Source organism: Silene latifolia, chromosome 9 (genome assembly GCF_048544455.1).
Source record: "Silene latifolia isolate original U9 population chromosome 9, ASM4854445v1, whole genome shotgun sequence".
NCBI classification, from domain to species: domain Eukaryota; kingdom Viridiplantae; phylum Streptophyta; class Magnoliopsida; order Caryophyllales; family Caryophyllaceae; genus Silene; species Silene latifolia.
This window is the reverse complement of record NC_133534.1, coordinates 180,307,970-180,320,145: the sequence shown is the minus strand read 5'-3', so window position 1 is coordinate 180,320,145 and position 12,176 is coordinate 180,307,970.

Below are 12,176 nucleotides of genomic sequence, written 5' to 3'. Positions count from 1 at the left end.
ACGTTGGAGGTTACTGGTGTAAAATCGACCCTTTTTTTAGAAACGTCACTATGAACATTAGCAGCACATTTGTTAGAGACTCGCGACTGTCTTTTTTCTCTTGCCGTTCTCGCTCATAACTGATTAGGCGTTAGAATAACAGTGTTGGCATATGATGGAGTAGGATAATTAGAAACGTTACTTGGCGGGGTTCTTATCGCTAACTGTTCACTTACGATTGTTCTTCTGCTTCCATGACATGGGGTATGAGAAACTGAAATGTTCACAATTGGTACTGCCGTATTATAAATTTGTGAAAACAACAAATGAAAAAGGATAAAAATTAAAATTCAAAAACTTGAATATATGTATTGAAATATTAACAAATACAAATAAAGAAGTACCGTTCGTAATGTCACATAGCGGTACTCGAGGATTTGACATTGATTGTGGCGTATTGTCCGTAATCATCAAGTTTCTTTGTGCTGTCTGAACTCCTATATTGGTAAAGCATAACGGCAAAGACAAATTATGTCAAACGTTATATTATTATGTACATTTTCACAGCGTAAACTACGTGGACCGTATATAAACACATCCCGAACAAAAATAAAAACACACACAATATCAAACATGGGCTGACAAAAATAGTATTTTAGGCTCAACCTTTCTACGATTCACGTCCAAACCAATTTCAAGCCCAATTTATTGCAGATCATTTATCGTCATTTATCAACATTTCTACAATTCCCATCCACTACATTTCAAGCCCAATTTATAGCAGAAAACCCTAATTGAACCCCACATTATATAAACCCATCCCCCCCCATCAAACCCTAACATTTCCGTCTCCCCTTTATTATTACATGCCTCTGCCTCTCTCTCACTCCTTCTCTCTCTACTTCACTCTCTGATTACATCTTCCATACTACCATCCCCTCCGTCGTCCTCCCTAATTCCGATTCCCAACCCTTGAGCCTCCTACATCTTCTTATCGCCTTTATGGATGGTCCAAATATTGTTCTTAGGAGCGTTTTTTGAAGATCTACTAATGGTAAGTTCCCTTTTACTGTATGCTTTGTTATATCCGCTGATTTGTAAATTAATTTCAAATTTTATTCGATTTTTTTTAAATGGTTGTTTATTTTCTTTGGTCTATCAATTTTCTGCGTTATTGCTAATTAAAAAATCGACATAGAATTTTTTTTTCAAAGATCAATTTCAGTGCTTGCTTTTTTACAATGAGATTATATTAGATATATGAGTTTATTTGATACACATGCTGTTAACAATTTTAAATCATTTTTTCTTAATATTTTTTGCATTTTTTTTCGTAATATAGCAGATCTGTTAAATACGGATCTAATTAATGCAAAATAAGCTCCGCGTTTTGTTTATGTTCATTTTTATGGCGGTTAATGAAGATGTTCAATACATGCCGCTTTTGATTAAATATTAATGCAAAATAAACATCTTTTCCTCGCATGCAGATTCATATTCATGAAGAAGGTGAAGGCTTCCAACTTTGGTTTTATTCAGATTCATATTAAAGATGATCTATTTCGATATATTATAAAATGATCTGTTGATGGTGAGTTCCTTGATTGCGTTTTTTGACACTTTTTTTTTATATCTATGACTATAATGAGTTAGAAATGCTAGTAACAAAATTTTTTTAAGATGAATTCAATCTGTTTTAAAAGAGATGTTAAATTTTTTTAATGGAGTTGTTATGTTAATCTTCATTATTTATCTATGTTATTGAAAATAATGTTTAAAAATCTGGAAATCTGACTATAGGATCTGTTGTCATTCAAGATTGCCGCGGTTTTGTTGTTGTGACAATTAAAAACCCTAGATTCATTAATTAAAATTACATGTTGGGTAGAACCTTACCTAAAATTGGATTCAAATCAACACGGGTTTTAACCCGACCCAAATCAACACGGGTTTTAACCCGACCCAACCCAACATGGGTTTTAACCCGACCCAACCCAACACGGGTTTTAACCCGACCCAACCCAACACGGGTTTTAACCCGACCCAACCCAACACGGGTTTTAACCGGACTCAACCCAACACGGGTTTTAACCCGACCAAACCCAACACGGGTTTTAACCCGACCCAATTACAACACGGACTGACCCAATTACATGGACTGGCCCAATTACCTGGACTGACCCAATTACATGGACTGACCAATTACATGGACTGACCCAATTACATGGACTGACCCAATTACATGGACTGACCCAATTACCTAGACTGACCCAACCTGGACTGACCCAACTTGGACTGACCCAACCTGAACTGACCCAACCTGGACTGACCCAAACTGGACTGACCCAACCTGGACTGACCTAACCTGGACTGACCCAACCTGGACTGACCTAACCCAACCCAACCCAACCCAACCAGGACTAACCTAACCCAACCCAACATAACCCAACCCAACCTGGACTGACCTAACCCAACCAAACCCAATCCAACCCAACCTGGACTGACCTAACCCAATCCAACCCAACCTGGACTGACCTAACCCAACCCAACCCAACCTAGACTGAGCTAACCCAACCCAACCCAACCTAGACTGACCTAATCCAACCCAACCTAGACTGACCTAATCCAACCCAACCTAGACTGAACTAACCCAACCCAACCCAACCTAGACAGACCTAACCCAAACCAACCTAACTGTTGGACCTATCCCAAACCAACCTAACTGTTGGACCTACCCCCAAACCAACCAACACAACTGTTGTCTTTCACACTCAGGTTTCAATATGTTACATTTCTGAACTCATTTTGATTTCACAGTTATCAGATGTGTTGTTTAATATACAAATCATAGTAATTGTTCTACACTTGTTTGCAGAACATTTATTGCAGATCAATTATCGACATGCGAAAAGTTGAGTACGTTTACTGATTCTCTTTTCTAATATACATTTCAATTTCATATTTCCCCTTTTGGGAAGATAATTTACTAACATTTCATATGTTTCTCCTTGTAGAAACATTCTGAAGGGAAGGTTTCAAAAATATAAGTTAAGTGTTATTCAGTCATTGTTTCTTTAAAAAAGTTTCCTTTTAAGTTTTAGTTTTATTTCTTATTACCAACATCTTTTTTTGCTTTCAATGTTGTCAATTTTATTTGAACTTATACTAATGAAAATATGTTACTAAAATGCAGGTTCACTAGAAGCATGCATATTGTTCCTGAAAGATGGAAGAAGTTAAGTGACCAATAACATTCGAAGCATGCATATTGTTCGTGAAAGTTGGAAAAAGTTAAGTAAGCAATAACACAATGTAACAGTTTTTAATTCATAGAAATAAATTAAGAAACTTACTGTTTTCATTGTTCATTCCTTGCTGCCGTCTCCTTTTTTTTGGCTTGTACTTGAATTCCCCTTTTCCATGTTTAACCCACCTCTGTTTTGATGCTTCTGAAGATGATACAAAATATGTGCAAAATTTGACAGTTTCTACTTGCTTATCTTTTTAATGGATCTTAAAAAATTGGTAAACTAAAATGTGTTTGATTGATTTGTATTCTATAAATGCATTTTGTGGCCATTTTTTCACCTGTATGCATGAATACTTTAAGTTCACTCAACTATTGCCCACTAACTTAAAAACTGCAAGTAGTGCATCATGGATAGTTGACTATAACTGTTTAAACCGTCAGTTAAGCTGAAAAAAATTCGACTTTGATTTTTCAGACGTTTTTGCTTACACATTCCGTGACAATTCTACAATAACATTTTCAGAACTTCTTTTAAATTTCTGCCCTTCCATTCATCCGTTTGTTTCCATGTTTATCAATATAAGTCAAATACTCGTACAACATTTTTTGTTTACTCATTGGTAGGATAACGAATGTACTCTATTATTGTTGGCTGTAAAAACCGTGTTGCTTTGGTAATTACTCACTTATTAATGACTAATGACATGTATCGTAAACTGGAAATCAAAGAATTAAATTTCATAATGATGACGAAAGTTCATTAATTCTTCGTGAAATTGAAATACAATAGTAAAAAACGTAGAACATAAATTGAAATACAATAGTTCATTAATCCAATATGATGCATCTTTGTTATCCACTTGCTTCTTTAAAACTGCATCCAATCTTTGTTTTCCTTTAAGCTCCGTGTTTGAAGTGTTGTAGCATACGTTTCTCCTTTAGCTTCTTGATTGTCTGCATAATAAACTTGCTACAAATCTATCTTAAATATGACAACCTAAATTGTTCGATTACAACTTAAAATACTTGGTCCAAAATAGAACAGAAAACAACAGTCCAAAAACAAAAACACAAATGTCCTTTAACAACGTTCACAAATTGCTTAATAGCTGAAATGTTTTTTAGAACTCCATAGGCTGCTTGCCCATCTTAATTTCCTTCATTTTTGTGGCAGATGATTTGTCGGATGCTTCAGTAGTCTCCACGACACCTTTCTGTGGTGTGATCTCTTGGGAATTCAGCACAGGTTCGGACTCAATTATCTCTCTCATTTGCTCCTAACAAAAAATAATTGTTACTGAAAAAGCCATTAGTATCAAAAAATTTAGTTCAAGTTAAAATTCAATTTACCATCATTGAATCTGATCTCGAAGTGTCCCTTGTCGAAGTTGAAATTGCTTTGTTCCTAAAGGAGAGGACAATATTTATTAGTAAAACGAAACATACAAAAATAATGTGTGTATATGTTAGGCATTAATTGATCTCATACCTTTCTTGCATTATTCATAGTATCCCACTTAGCAATTGTTCTTGGGTCATCACATAAACTGATCACCCCAAATGACTTTGATTTTTGCTCAATGTTATATAAATCAGTCACTCTTATTTTTGCCACAAATGTCCTGTCAAGTAGAGGCCTGAAATCTGGGGGAGGGACAACACTGTACATCTGAAACGATATTTAAACGTTAATCAGTAACATTATACGTTGGTTAGATATTAATGCAAATTGTATGTAAATGAGTTTTAGGTTACCTCATCTTCGTCAAGGATGGCTTGTGCTGTTTTCCCAAGCAAATCAACCATTACATCATCCCAAATAATGAACTTTACCGAATCTGGATCTTCATATGTCACAATAAACTTAACTTGAAACCTTGGTATTGGTGATGTCACCCCCACACCCTTCATTGTGCAATTATTGTTAATTTTTTCCTTGTCACAATACCACAACCCATCTTCTCCTTGCTTCACTTTTGATTTGCATTCTTTGCAAGAGTAGTAGTACCAACTATTACCAGATGTATCTAACTCAATAATCTTGGCCATTGTGACATATGCCCCTTCTTTGGTTAAATTTGGTATCTCTGATAGTGTTTTGATGTTTGCACTTGCGAGGATTGGAGGATGGTACCCAGCAGTTTCTCGAGCCCCAAAGACGGGTTCAACATCATCTGGAAAACTGGTAAGAAAAATGGCTTAATTAATTTAAGCTGAAATGGGAATGTTAAAAAAAATTTGAACTCAAAATGTTTCTGGACTCTATTTGGACTGTTTATTTCAAATATTTTTTTTGGCCGGATATCGACTGCTTCATTTTGTGGACGATTTCTGGAGTTTTCATGTTGTGGGTTTTCTGGTCAATAACAATTACTGCACCTACTATTCCCCTAAAGACAATAATATCACATAAAACGGATTTAGATGTCATACCTATTGTTGAACACTTTCACCTCGTTCATAACTGGATTAACCAATATCTTTGTTGCACCCCATATTGATGTTATGCTAACTTCCCCTGCATAGTAGAATATAATGAGAATTTTTTTCCAACATTTTTTTCTTAAATTTTGTAAGTAATCAAAGTGTTTGTAATGCTGAAAAAGGTATTTGAATGACCAGAATTTTATACCTTCATAAACAGAACGTTTTACGAATAGCATAACCAACGTTGCCTTTGGTTTGTTAATGAACTCTTGCTCGATTTCTGAAATTTGCTGAACGTAGTCCCCAAACAATGAGCAGCATAAGTTTTGGTTCCTGAAAAAACGGTTTGTAATGATTATTTTGTTATGGTGTTAAGTTTGGCATATTGTTTATAGAATATAGTCAACTTATAGATTATTGCCCAAAACAATAATCCTCCTTCTCTTGCCATTTCTGTCTCTTATTGGATAAACGTGCTCCAACCTTCCAATTACGTCTGACACAGAATTTTTCACTTGTTAGTTAACATTTATGGTGCATATATGAAAAATATATTGTAGGCCATTGTTGCTTACCAATATAAAGTCTATTCAGCATTGCTCCAAAGACCATCTCATTGAAAGTGTAGAAAGCATGGGTAGAAAGTGGAATATCCGCATTAGGAATGGGTACCACCCTAGTGCTGTATTCGAACCAAATCTTGCACGGGTGAATTATTGCCATGTCAAGTCCCACTCGGTTTGATGATACACTGAACCTTCTGATTTTGTATGTGCTCCCTTCATTAAGGTGCTCTAAGAAAAAAGTCACCTACGGTTGATTGATGCCTGAATTGTGTCTCCCTGCATTTATTCATATTAGTTAATAACTTGTCACAATATATTGAAAATCGCCACAGGAAAAGGGGAAAAGGGAGACTTACATTTTCATCAATTAGGATGAGTTCTACACCTTTCACTTCCATGGGATTTGTCTCCGACTTTCTGTACCACAATCTCATAACCCGAACTGTTAATTGCTCCGAGCTTGCTGTTTCTTTGGTGATGCTCGAAATTGGAATACTCTGGATGTGTGCCATAATCTGAAGTTTTTGATTGAATTTGCAATTTTGAGTTTCTGTGACAATTTCAATGTTTGCAATCCTATATATACTAAAATATAACCTCTTGTAAACCCTAAATCCCCCACTACTTCCATTACCCATGAACCCCACTTCTTTGAAACTGCTGTAACTACTGCCATATTTAACTGCATATGCCCTAATTTCAGAATATGCTGATTATTTTAATTTAATGCAGTTTCGGATTTCATGGTTGGACGGTCCAAGTGTATTTATTATGATGATAATAACGTTGCCTAACATTCGTACTTGTAGAAGTAGAAATTACTCGGTAGTCTAACATTGTCATCTTCCGAATTCGGAGTGCGAGGCTGATAGTTAAATTGCCAGAATTTTTGCTCCAAGTACATAATCCTCGGTGATGAATGACTTTCTATACAGATCTGAGAGGATTACTTTTTTAAAAAAACAACATATTTTAAAGTGTTTCGACTTTTCGTATCGTGTTTAAATTTTTTTTTATAAAATCTAACAAAAACCCGTGCAGTATCGTGTTTTATTGCACAGGTATACTATTTTAAATAATATTAATTCACAAAACCCGTGCAGTATTGTGAATTAATTCCTAGAAAAACCCGTGCAGTATAGTGAATTATTTAAAAAAAATTTATTAAAAATTTTTTATTATAATTTTTAAATCACTTCTAATTTTAATGAAAATTTATTTGTTTATTTTGTAGAGTAAAAAAAAAATTAAAAATAGCTTTCACTGCTTGCTGAAGTCTATATTAACTTGGTTTGCTATCATTGTCGCCTACCAATTTCGGTGTGCGCGGCTGGTACTTCAGATGCCGAGTTTTATATTCCAAGTACATTTCTCGTCATTATTGATATTTAAAAAAAAATTCTCGTACACTGTATTTTAAAAAAAAAATCATGTTTTCATTAAATTTACTGCGCAAGGTAAAATTGTTCATAACAAAAATACTTGTTATTCATTTTCTAATTCATTCTCGATGTCTTTTTTATTCGTATATAAGTGTAATTTTTCCCTGAAATTATGTAATTTTATTGTGTAATTTTGGTTTACTAATTATGTAATTCAATTACGGTAACTCGCTTTTGTAATTAATTCTGCGTAAATGTTATTCGTTTTCTTAACACGGAATGTATAAAATTTAATCATAATATTAATTTGAAGAAGTATTCCGTAAGATGACTTTATATAATTTGTTGCGACACGGATTTAAGCGCATGCTTTGAAAGACGGATTTCTCAGTAATTAAATACGTTGCACGCACATGGGTCCCACCATAATCTCGATTTTCAAAAAAAAAAGAAGAGAATGTATTAATGACGTGGCGCGCTCTCTGATGAGTATTGTCTCTTGCTTTTATATAGATAAGATTGGGTGATCCTCCAAAACCTTCAAGTATTCATTATGGAATACCTCCTCTTAGTAACCAAGACTATCCCTCAATACTATTAATCTTATTAACTAGATAATATTAATAGTGAACCTTAAATTTTAATCTAATAAAATTACCACACATTTAGTAATATTTGATATTAGATCTATGAACAAATTATGATGCATAAAACTATTTTGAAGAGAGAAAAGAGAGGTTTTGAGCATGAGTGTCATCATTCAAAATGAGAACAATTCTCTAGTTGGTCTTAAGAGGGGCAACCGGTTTTTGAGCATAGGGTAGGGTGAGGGATTTCTTTTTTCTTATTTTAATTGCATGCTTATCTAGCTAGTAGGCTAGATTAAGGCTATGCAATCATGTTGTCCTTAAGCATGCAAATGAATAAAATAAGAACAAAACTAATTACCTTACATTACCCCTAAAACCGGTTTTTCCATATAAAATGGACTTCATTTTAACTTTGTAACATGTCATTAGGCATAATAATGCATATTTAACGAATTAAATATAATTATATATTAAATAAATTACAATTAACAAATTAACAAGTAATTCACAATTACATGTGTATAAAATGGGTCACATTAAGTCTAGTTAATATAATCTACAATATTTTATAAATATAATTAACTAACTACTCTTATCTCAAATGTTTCATAAACATTAATCAATTTTAGTAATATAACATATTAATTACTAAATTGAATCTTATTTAATCAAATTACAATAAAATATAAAACACTCTCTCTTTTAAATAAAATTTGTTCAATTTAAGGATTTAATCAATTTGTATCGTCATACAATCGATTAACTTTACAATTGAGGGAATCGTCCTTTAGGTGTGACTTTAAGGGATCAAGTGACCACCACCGTCAAACGACAGTAATGTCAAACTCTAGTTAGCCAATCATTACCGATTAATGTTGATCAGATGGCTGATAAAACTGAATCATCCCTATACGTATTCTTATCACGAGTTTCAATAATGTGATCGCACTATTGTTGAGGACACATACTCCAACATTTTATGCACGACGACGGGGTCACAATGACACTAACTAGAGTCAAAACCGACACCGACCAGAAACCGACTCAAAATTTGAATGTCGACTCCAACAACGAGTCAAACCGAGTCAAACCTAAAAAACAAACCTCGCAATGCTTCCATGCTAAGTATACAAGGTACACTTGATTGTTAAGTACAACAATCATGTCCAACAAAACCTAGTATAGAACAAACCACAAATTCCAAATGCGTGATTGTGACAGGACAACTCGAAGACCCGGGATAAGATCGCGCCTCTACAAGCAACCTATATGGGCACATCGCCCAAAACGCACACCACCACACAATCCTCTATAAATACCCCTCAAATGCCACCATTTGAAGGTACGCGAGAGTCCGCCCCTGCTTTTCTCCCTTAACATTTTATACCTCGACTTCTCGAGTAAACAACCGACACGTATTTTCGACCTACCGATTGAAAATACGAGCCTTACACATTGTTTGGTACCGACATGTGGACACAACCACCCGCGCGTAGGTTTCGAGGGGGCGTCCCTTCTCCCACGGAACTCCGGCGCGAGGTCGTGGCACGTCATGGGTCATTACCGATTTGAAAGGCGTTGAAACCGGTGAAAGGTTTGACAAGCCTGCATTTGTGGAGTCGCCACAAATTTTTATGGAATATTGAAACAGTCTGAATACTTCGCGTCATGTCAAGACACAAAGTAGTGACATGAACACTAAGAAATTCATTACCCTTAGTATTCTATGTCTAGAAAGACTCTCGTGATGCCAATGAACACGGATGTTCACAGAGATTTTGAGTAAGGGGTGAGGGTACGTATTAGGAAGCTCGTTTATTTGAACACCTAATTCCGCACGCCTCGATAGAGGCCTCTACTAATGATCAGGGATGTAGTTTGTACTTGATATGTCGTCAGTTATATGCATGCAATGCAACATCCACGTTTTAATCCTAACATGTGAGAATTTTGACTATGTCGGTGAACAAGGAATTTAGCATTTAATTGAAGGGTCGAAGTTGGAATTAGATTGATTACATGTGATTGCCAAGTAAGTAAATCATGCAAGAATAATAAATTGCAGTAGATGGATTACAAGAAATAAATTACATCCGTATTACAAAGGACAATTGAGTTTACGTCACGAGTGCTCTTAAAAAAAGGTTTTGAAATAGAAAGAATTAAAAAGAAAATGAAAATAGGAAAATAGGAAAATGGGTCGAATTAATAGTGAAAATAAGGATAATAATCGATTAAAACCTAATTAGAAAACCTACGTCAAAACAAGACGAGTTCAGAGGCAGAAGCCACCTCAGAACAGGCACAGCATCAGCTGCGTCTCTTAGAAGAGGCGCATCAGTTCATGGGACTGTTCTTGACTTAGGATCTGACTGTGAAAGTCAGACTCATTAATCGTTATAGTTCGTTGATGGATTAAGGTTGATTATAGAAACATATCTCGAGTAGAAGTGATTTAACCGTATTATATGCATATGAGATCGCCGTAAAGCAATTAAAACGAATTATTACAAATTAGTGCAAGTTAGTTATTATATAATGTCGGAAAACGGGTTTGTATACAAACTTCAAATTAGTGATGGGATTAGAAAAGATAAAGAAGAACAACAGAATCAAAAACATGTATCAAAGACGAATTCGAGGGACTTGATATGAACAAATCGAGCCTCTTGAATCCGGGTTCGAATTTAATGATGAAAACCCATAAATATCGAATTATAAGGGATTTAGGTTGGATTTATTGAAAGGGATTTTGTGAAACAATTCTGTAAATAAACCAAAAAAAACTTGAAAGGAAACAAAAAGGAAAACGGAAGAAAACCGAACCTTCATATGAAACAAAAGGAAAACACAAGGAAGAAGAAGAAGAGCAACAACAGCTAAGCAGCCTCTGGAAGAGGCGCAGCAAGTGTTGCGACTGTTTCAGAAGGCGCAACTGTTGTTGCGTTTCTTCTCGATGGTGTCTCTCTACTGTTCCGTCAAAAGGGTTTTAAAACATGATTTTGAAAACGGTTTTAAACATAATCGTGACATAAACTCGTACATTAATTGATATGAAATAAAATACAATAAATAAATTGGGTTTTAAACCCTCAGACTTACATGTTTAATGAAGCGAGATTAACTAAGTTATCGTATTAGTGATTGCTCGACTCGATACAGAATGAAAGTGCCCTCTAAAGAGGAATTAGAAAAAAAGTTGATTAAATTGATTGAAGTGTAGTGGTCAAATTGATCGCTCATGCAAACGTGACTGGTACTCAGAAGGATCTGAGCATACGTGGTTGATTGATCAATCACGTAGGCGTCAAAAAGCAAAAGCGCAGTCTTAGAATGCAAAAGGAGAAGAGAAGGGCGGACACTCGCGTGAGAAATATGTGAGGCGGAGGCCTCTATTTATAGTAATCACACGGAAGAATTATGGTAAGGGTAAAATTAGGAAAGGTATCCGGAGGAAATCCGAAAACTGGAGAAAAAGTAGCCCAGGAAGAGGCGCAGTAGGAATTGCGACCTTTCCAAGAGGCGCAGTACCTGCTGCATTCTCTCTTGAGCAGTTTCCTCCTCAGTAAGAAAGATTTCCGCGGTTGATTTTAGGAATTAAGAAAGATGTGAGCTTCCTTATTCTGCAAGGTAAATATTTTCGTGATAAAAGATAAAATTTAGGAATATTATTCTGGAAAATTCCAGAATATTCCGACTCGGATTTTAGACGGTTTTAGAAAATGGAAACGGTTTTTCAACCGGACTCCAAATGTACTCAAATTACTGTCAAAACGACCGTAATGACACCTAGATGACGACCATGAGGTTGACTTGACTGTTTGAGCTATCACGTGTGGACGAACTTACGAAATATCATAAATCGCTCCGCATAATCAGACATGCGGCCCAATGTAACACCCCCGTTTATTTAAGGGCCTGAACTAGGACTCCTCAGATAAATGACGGTGTTACCATCTCGGTTTCCCGAGGTAGTGAATAA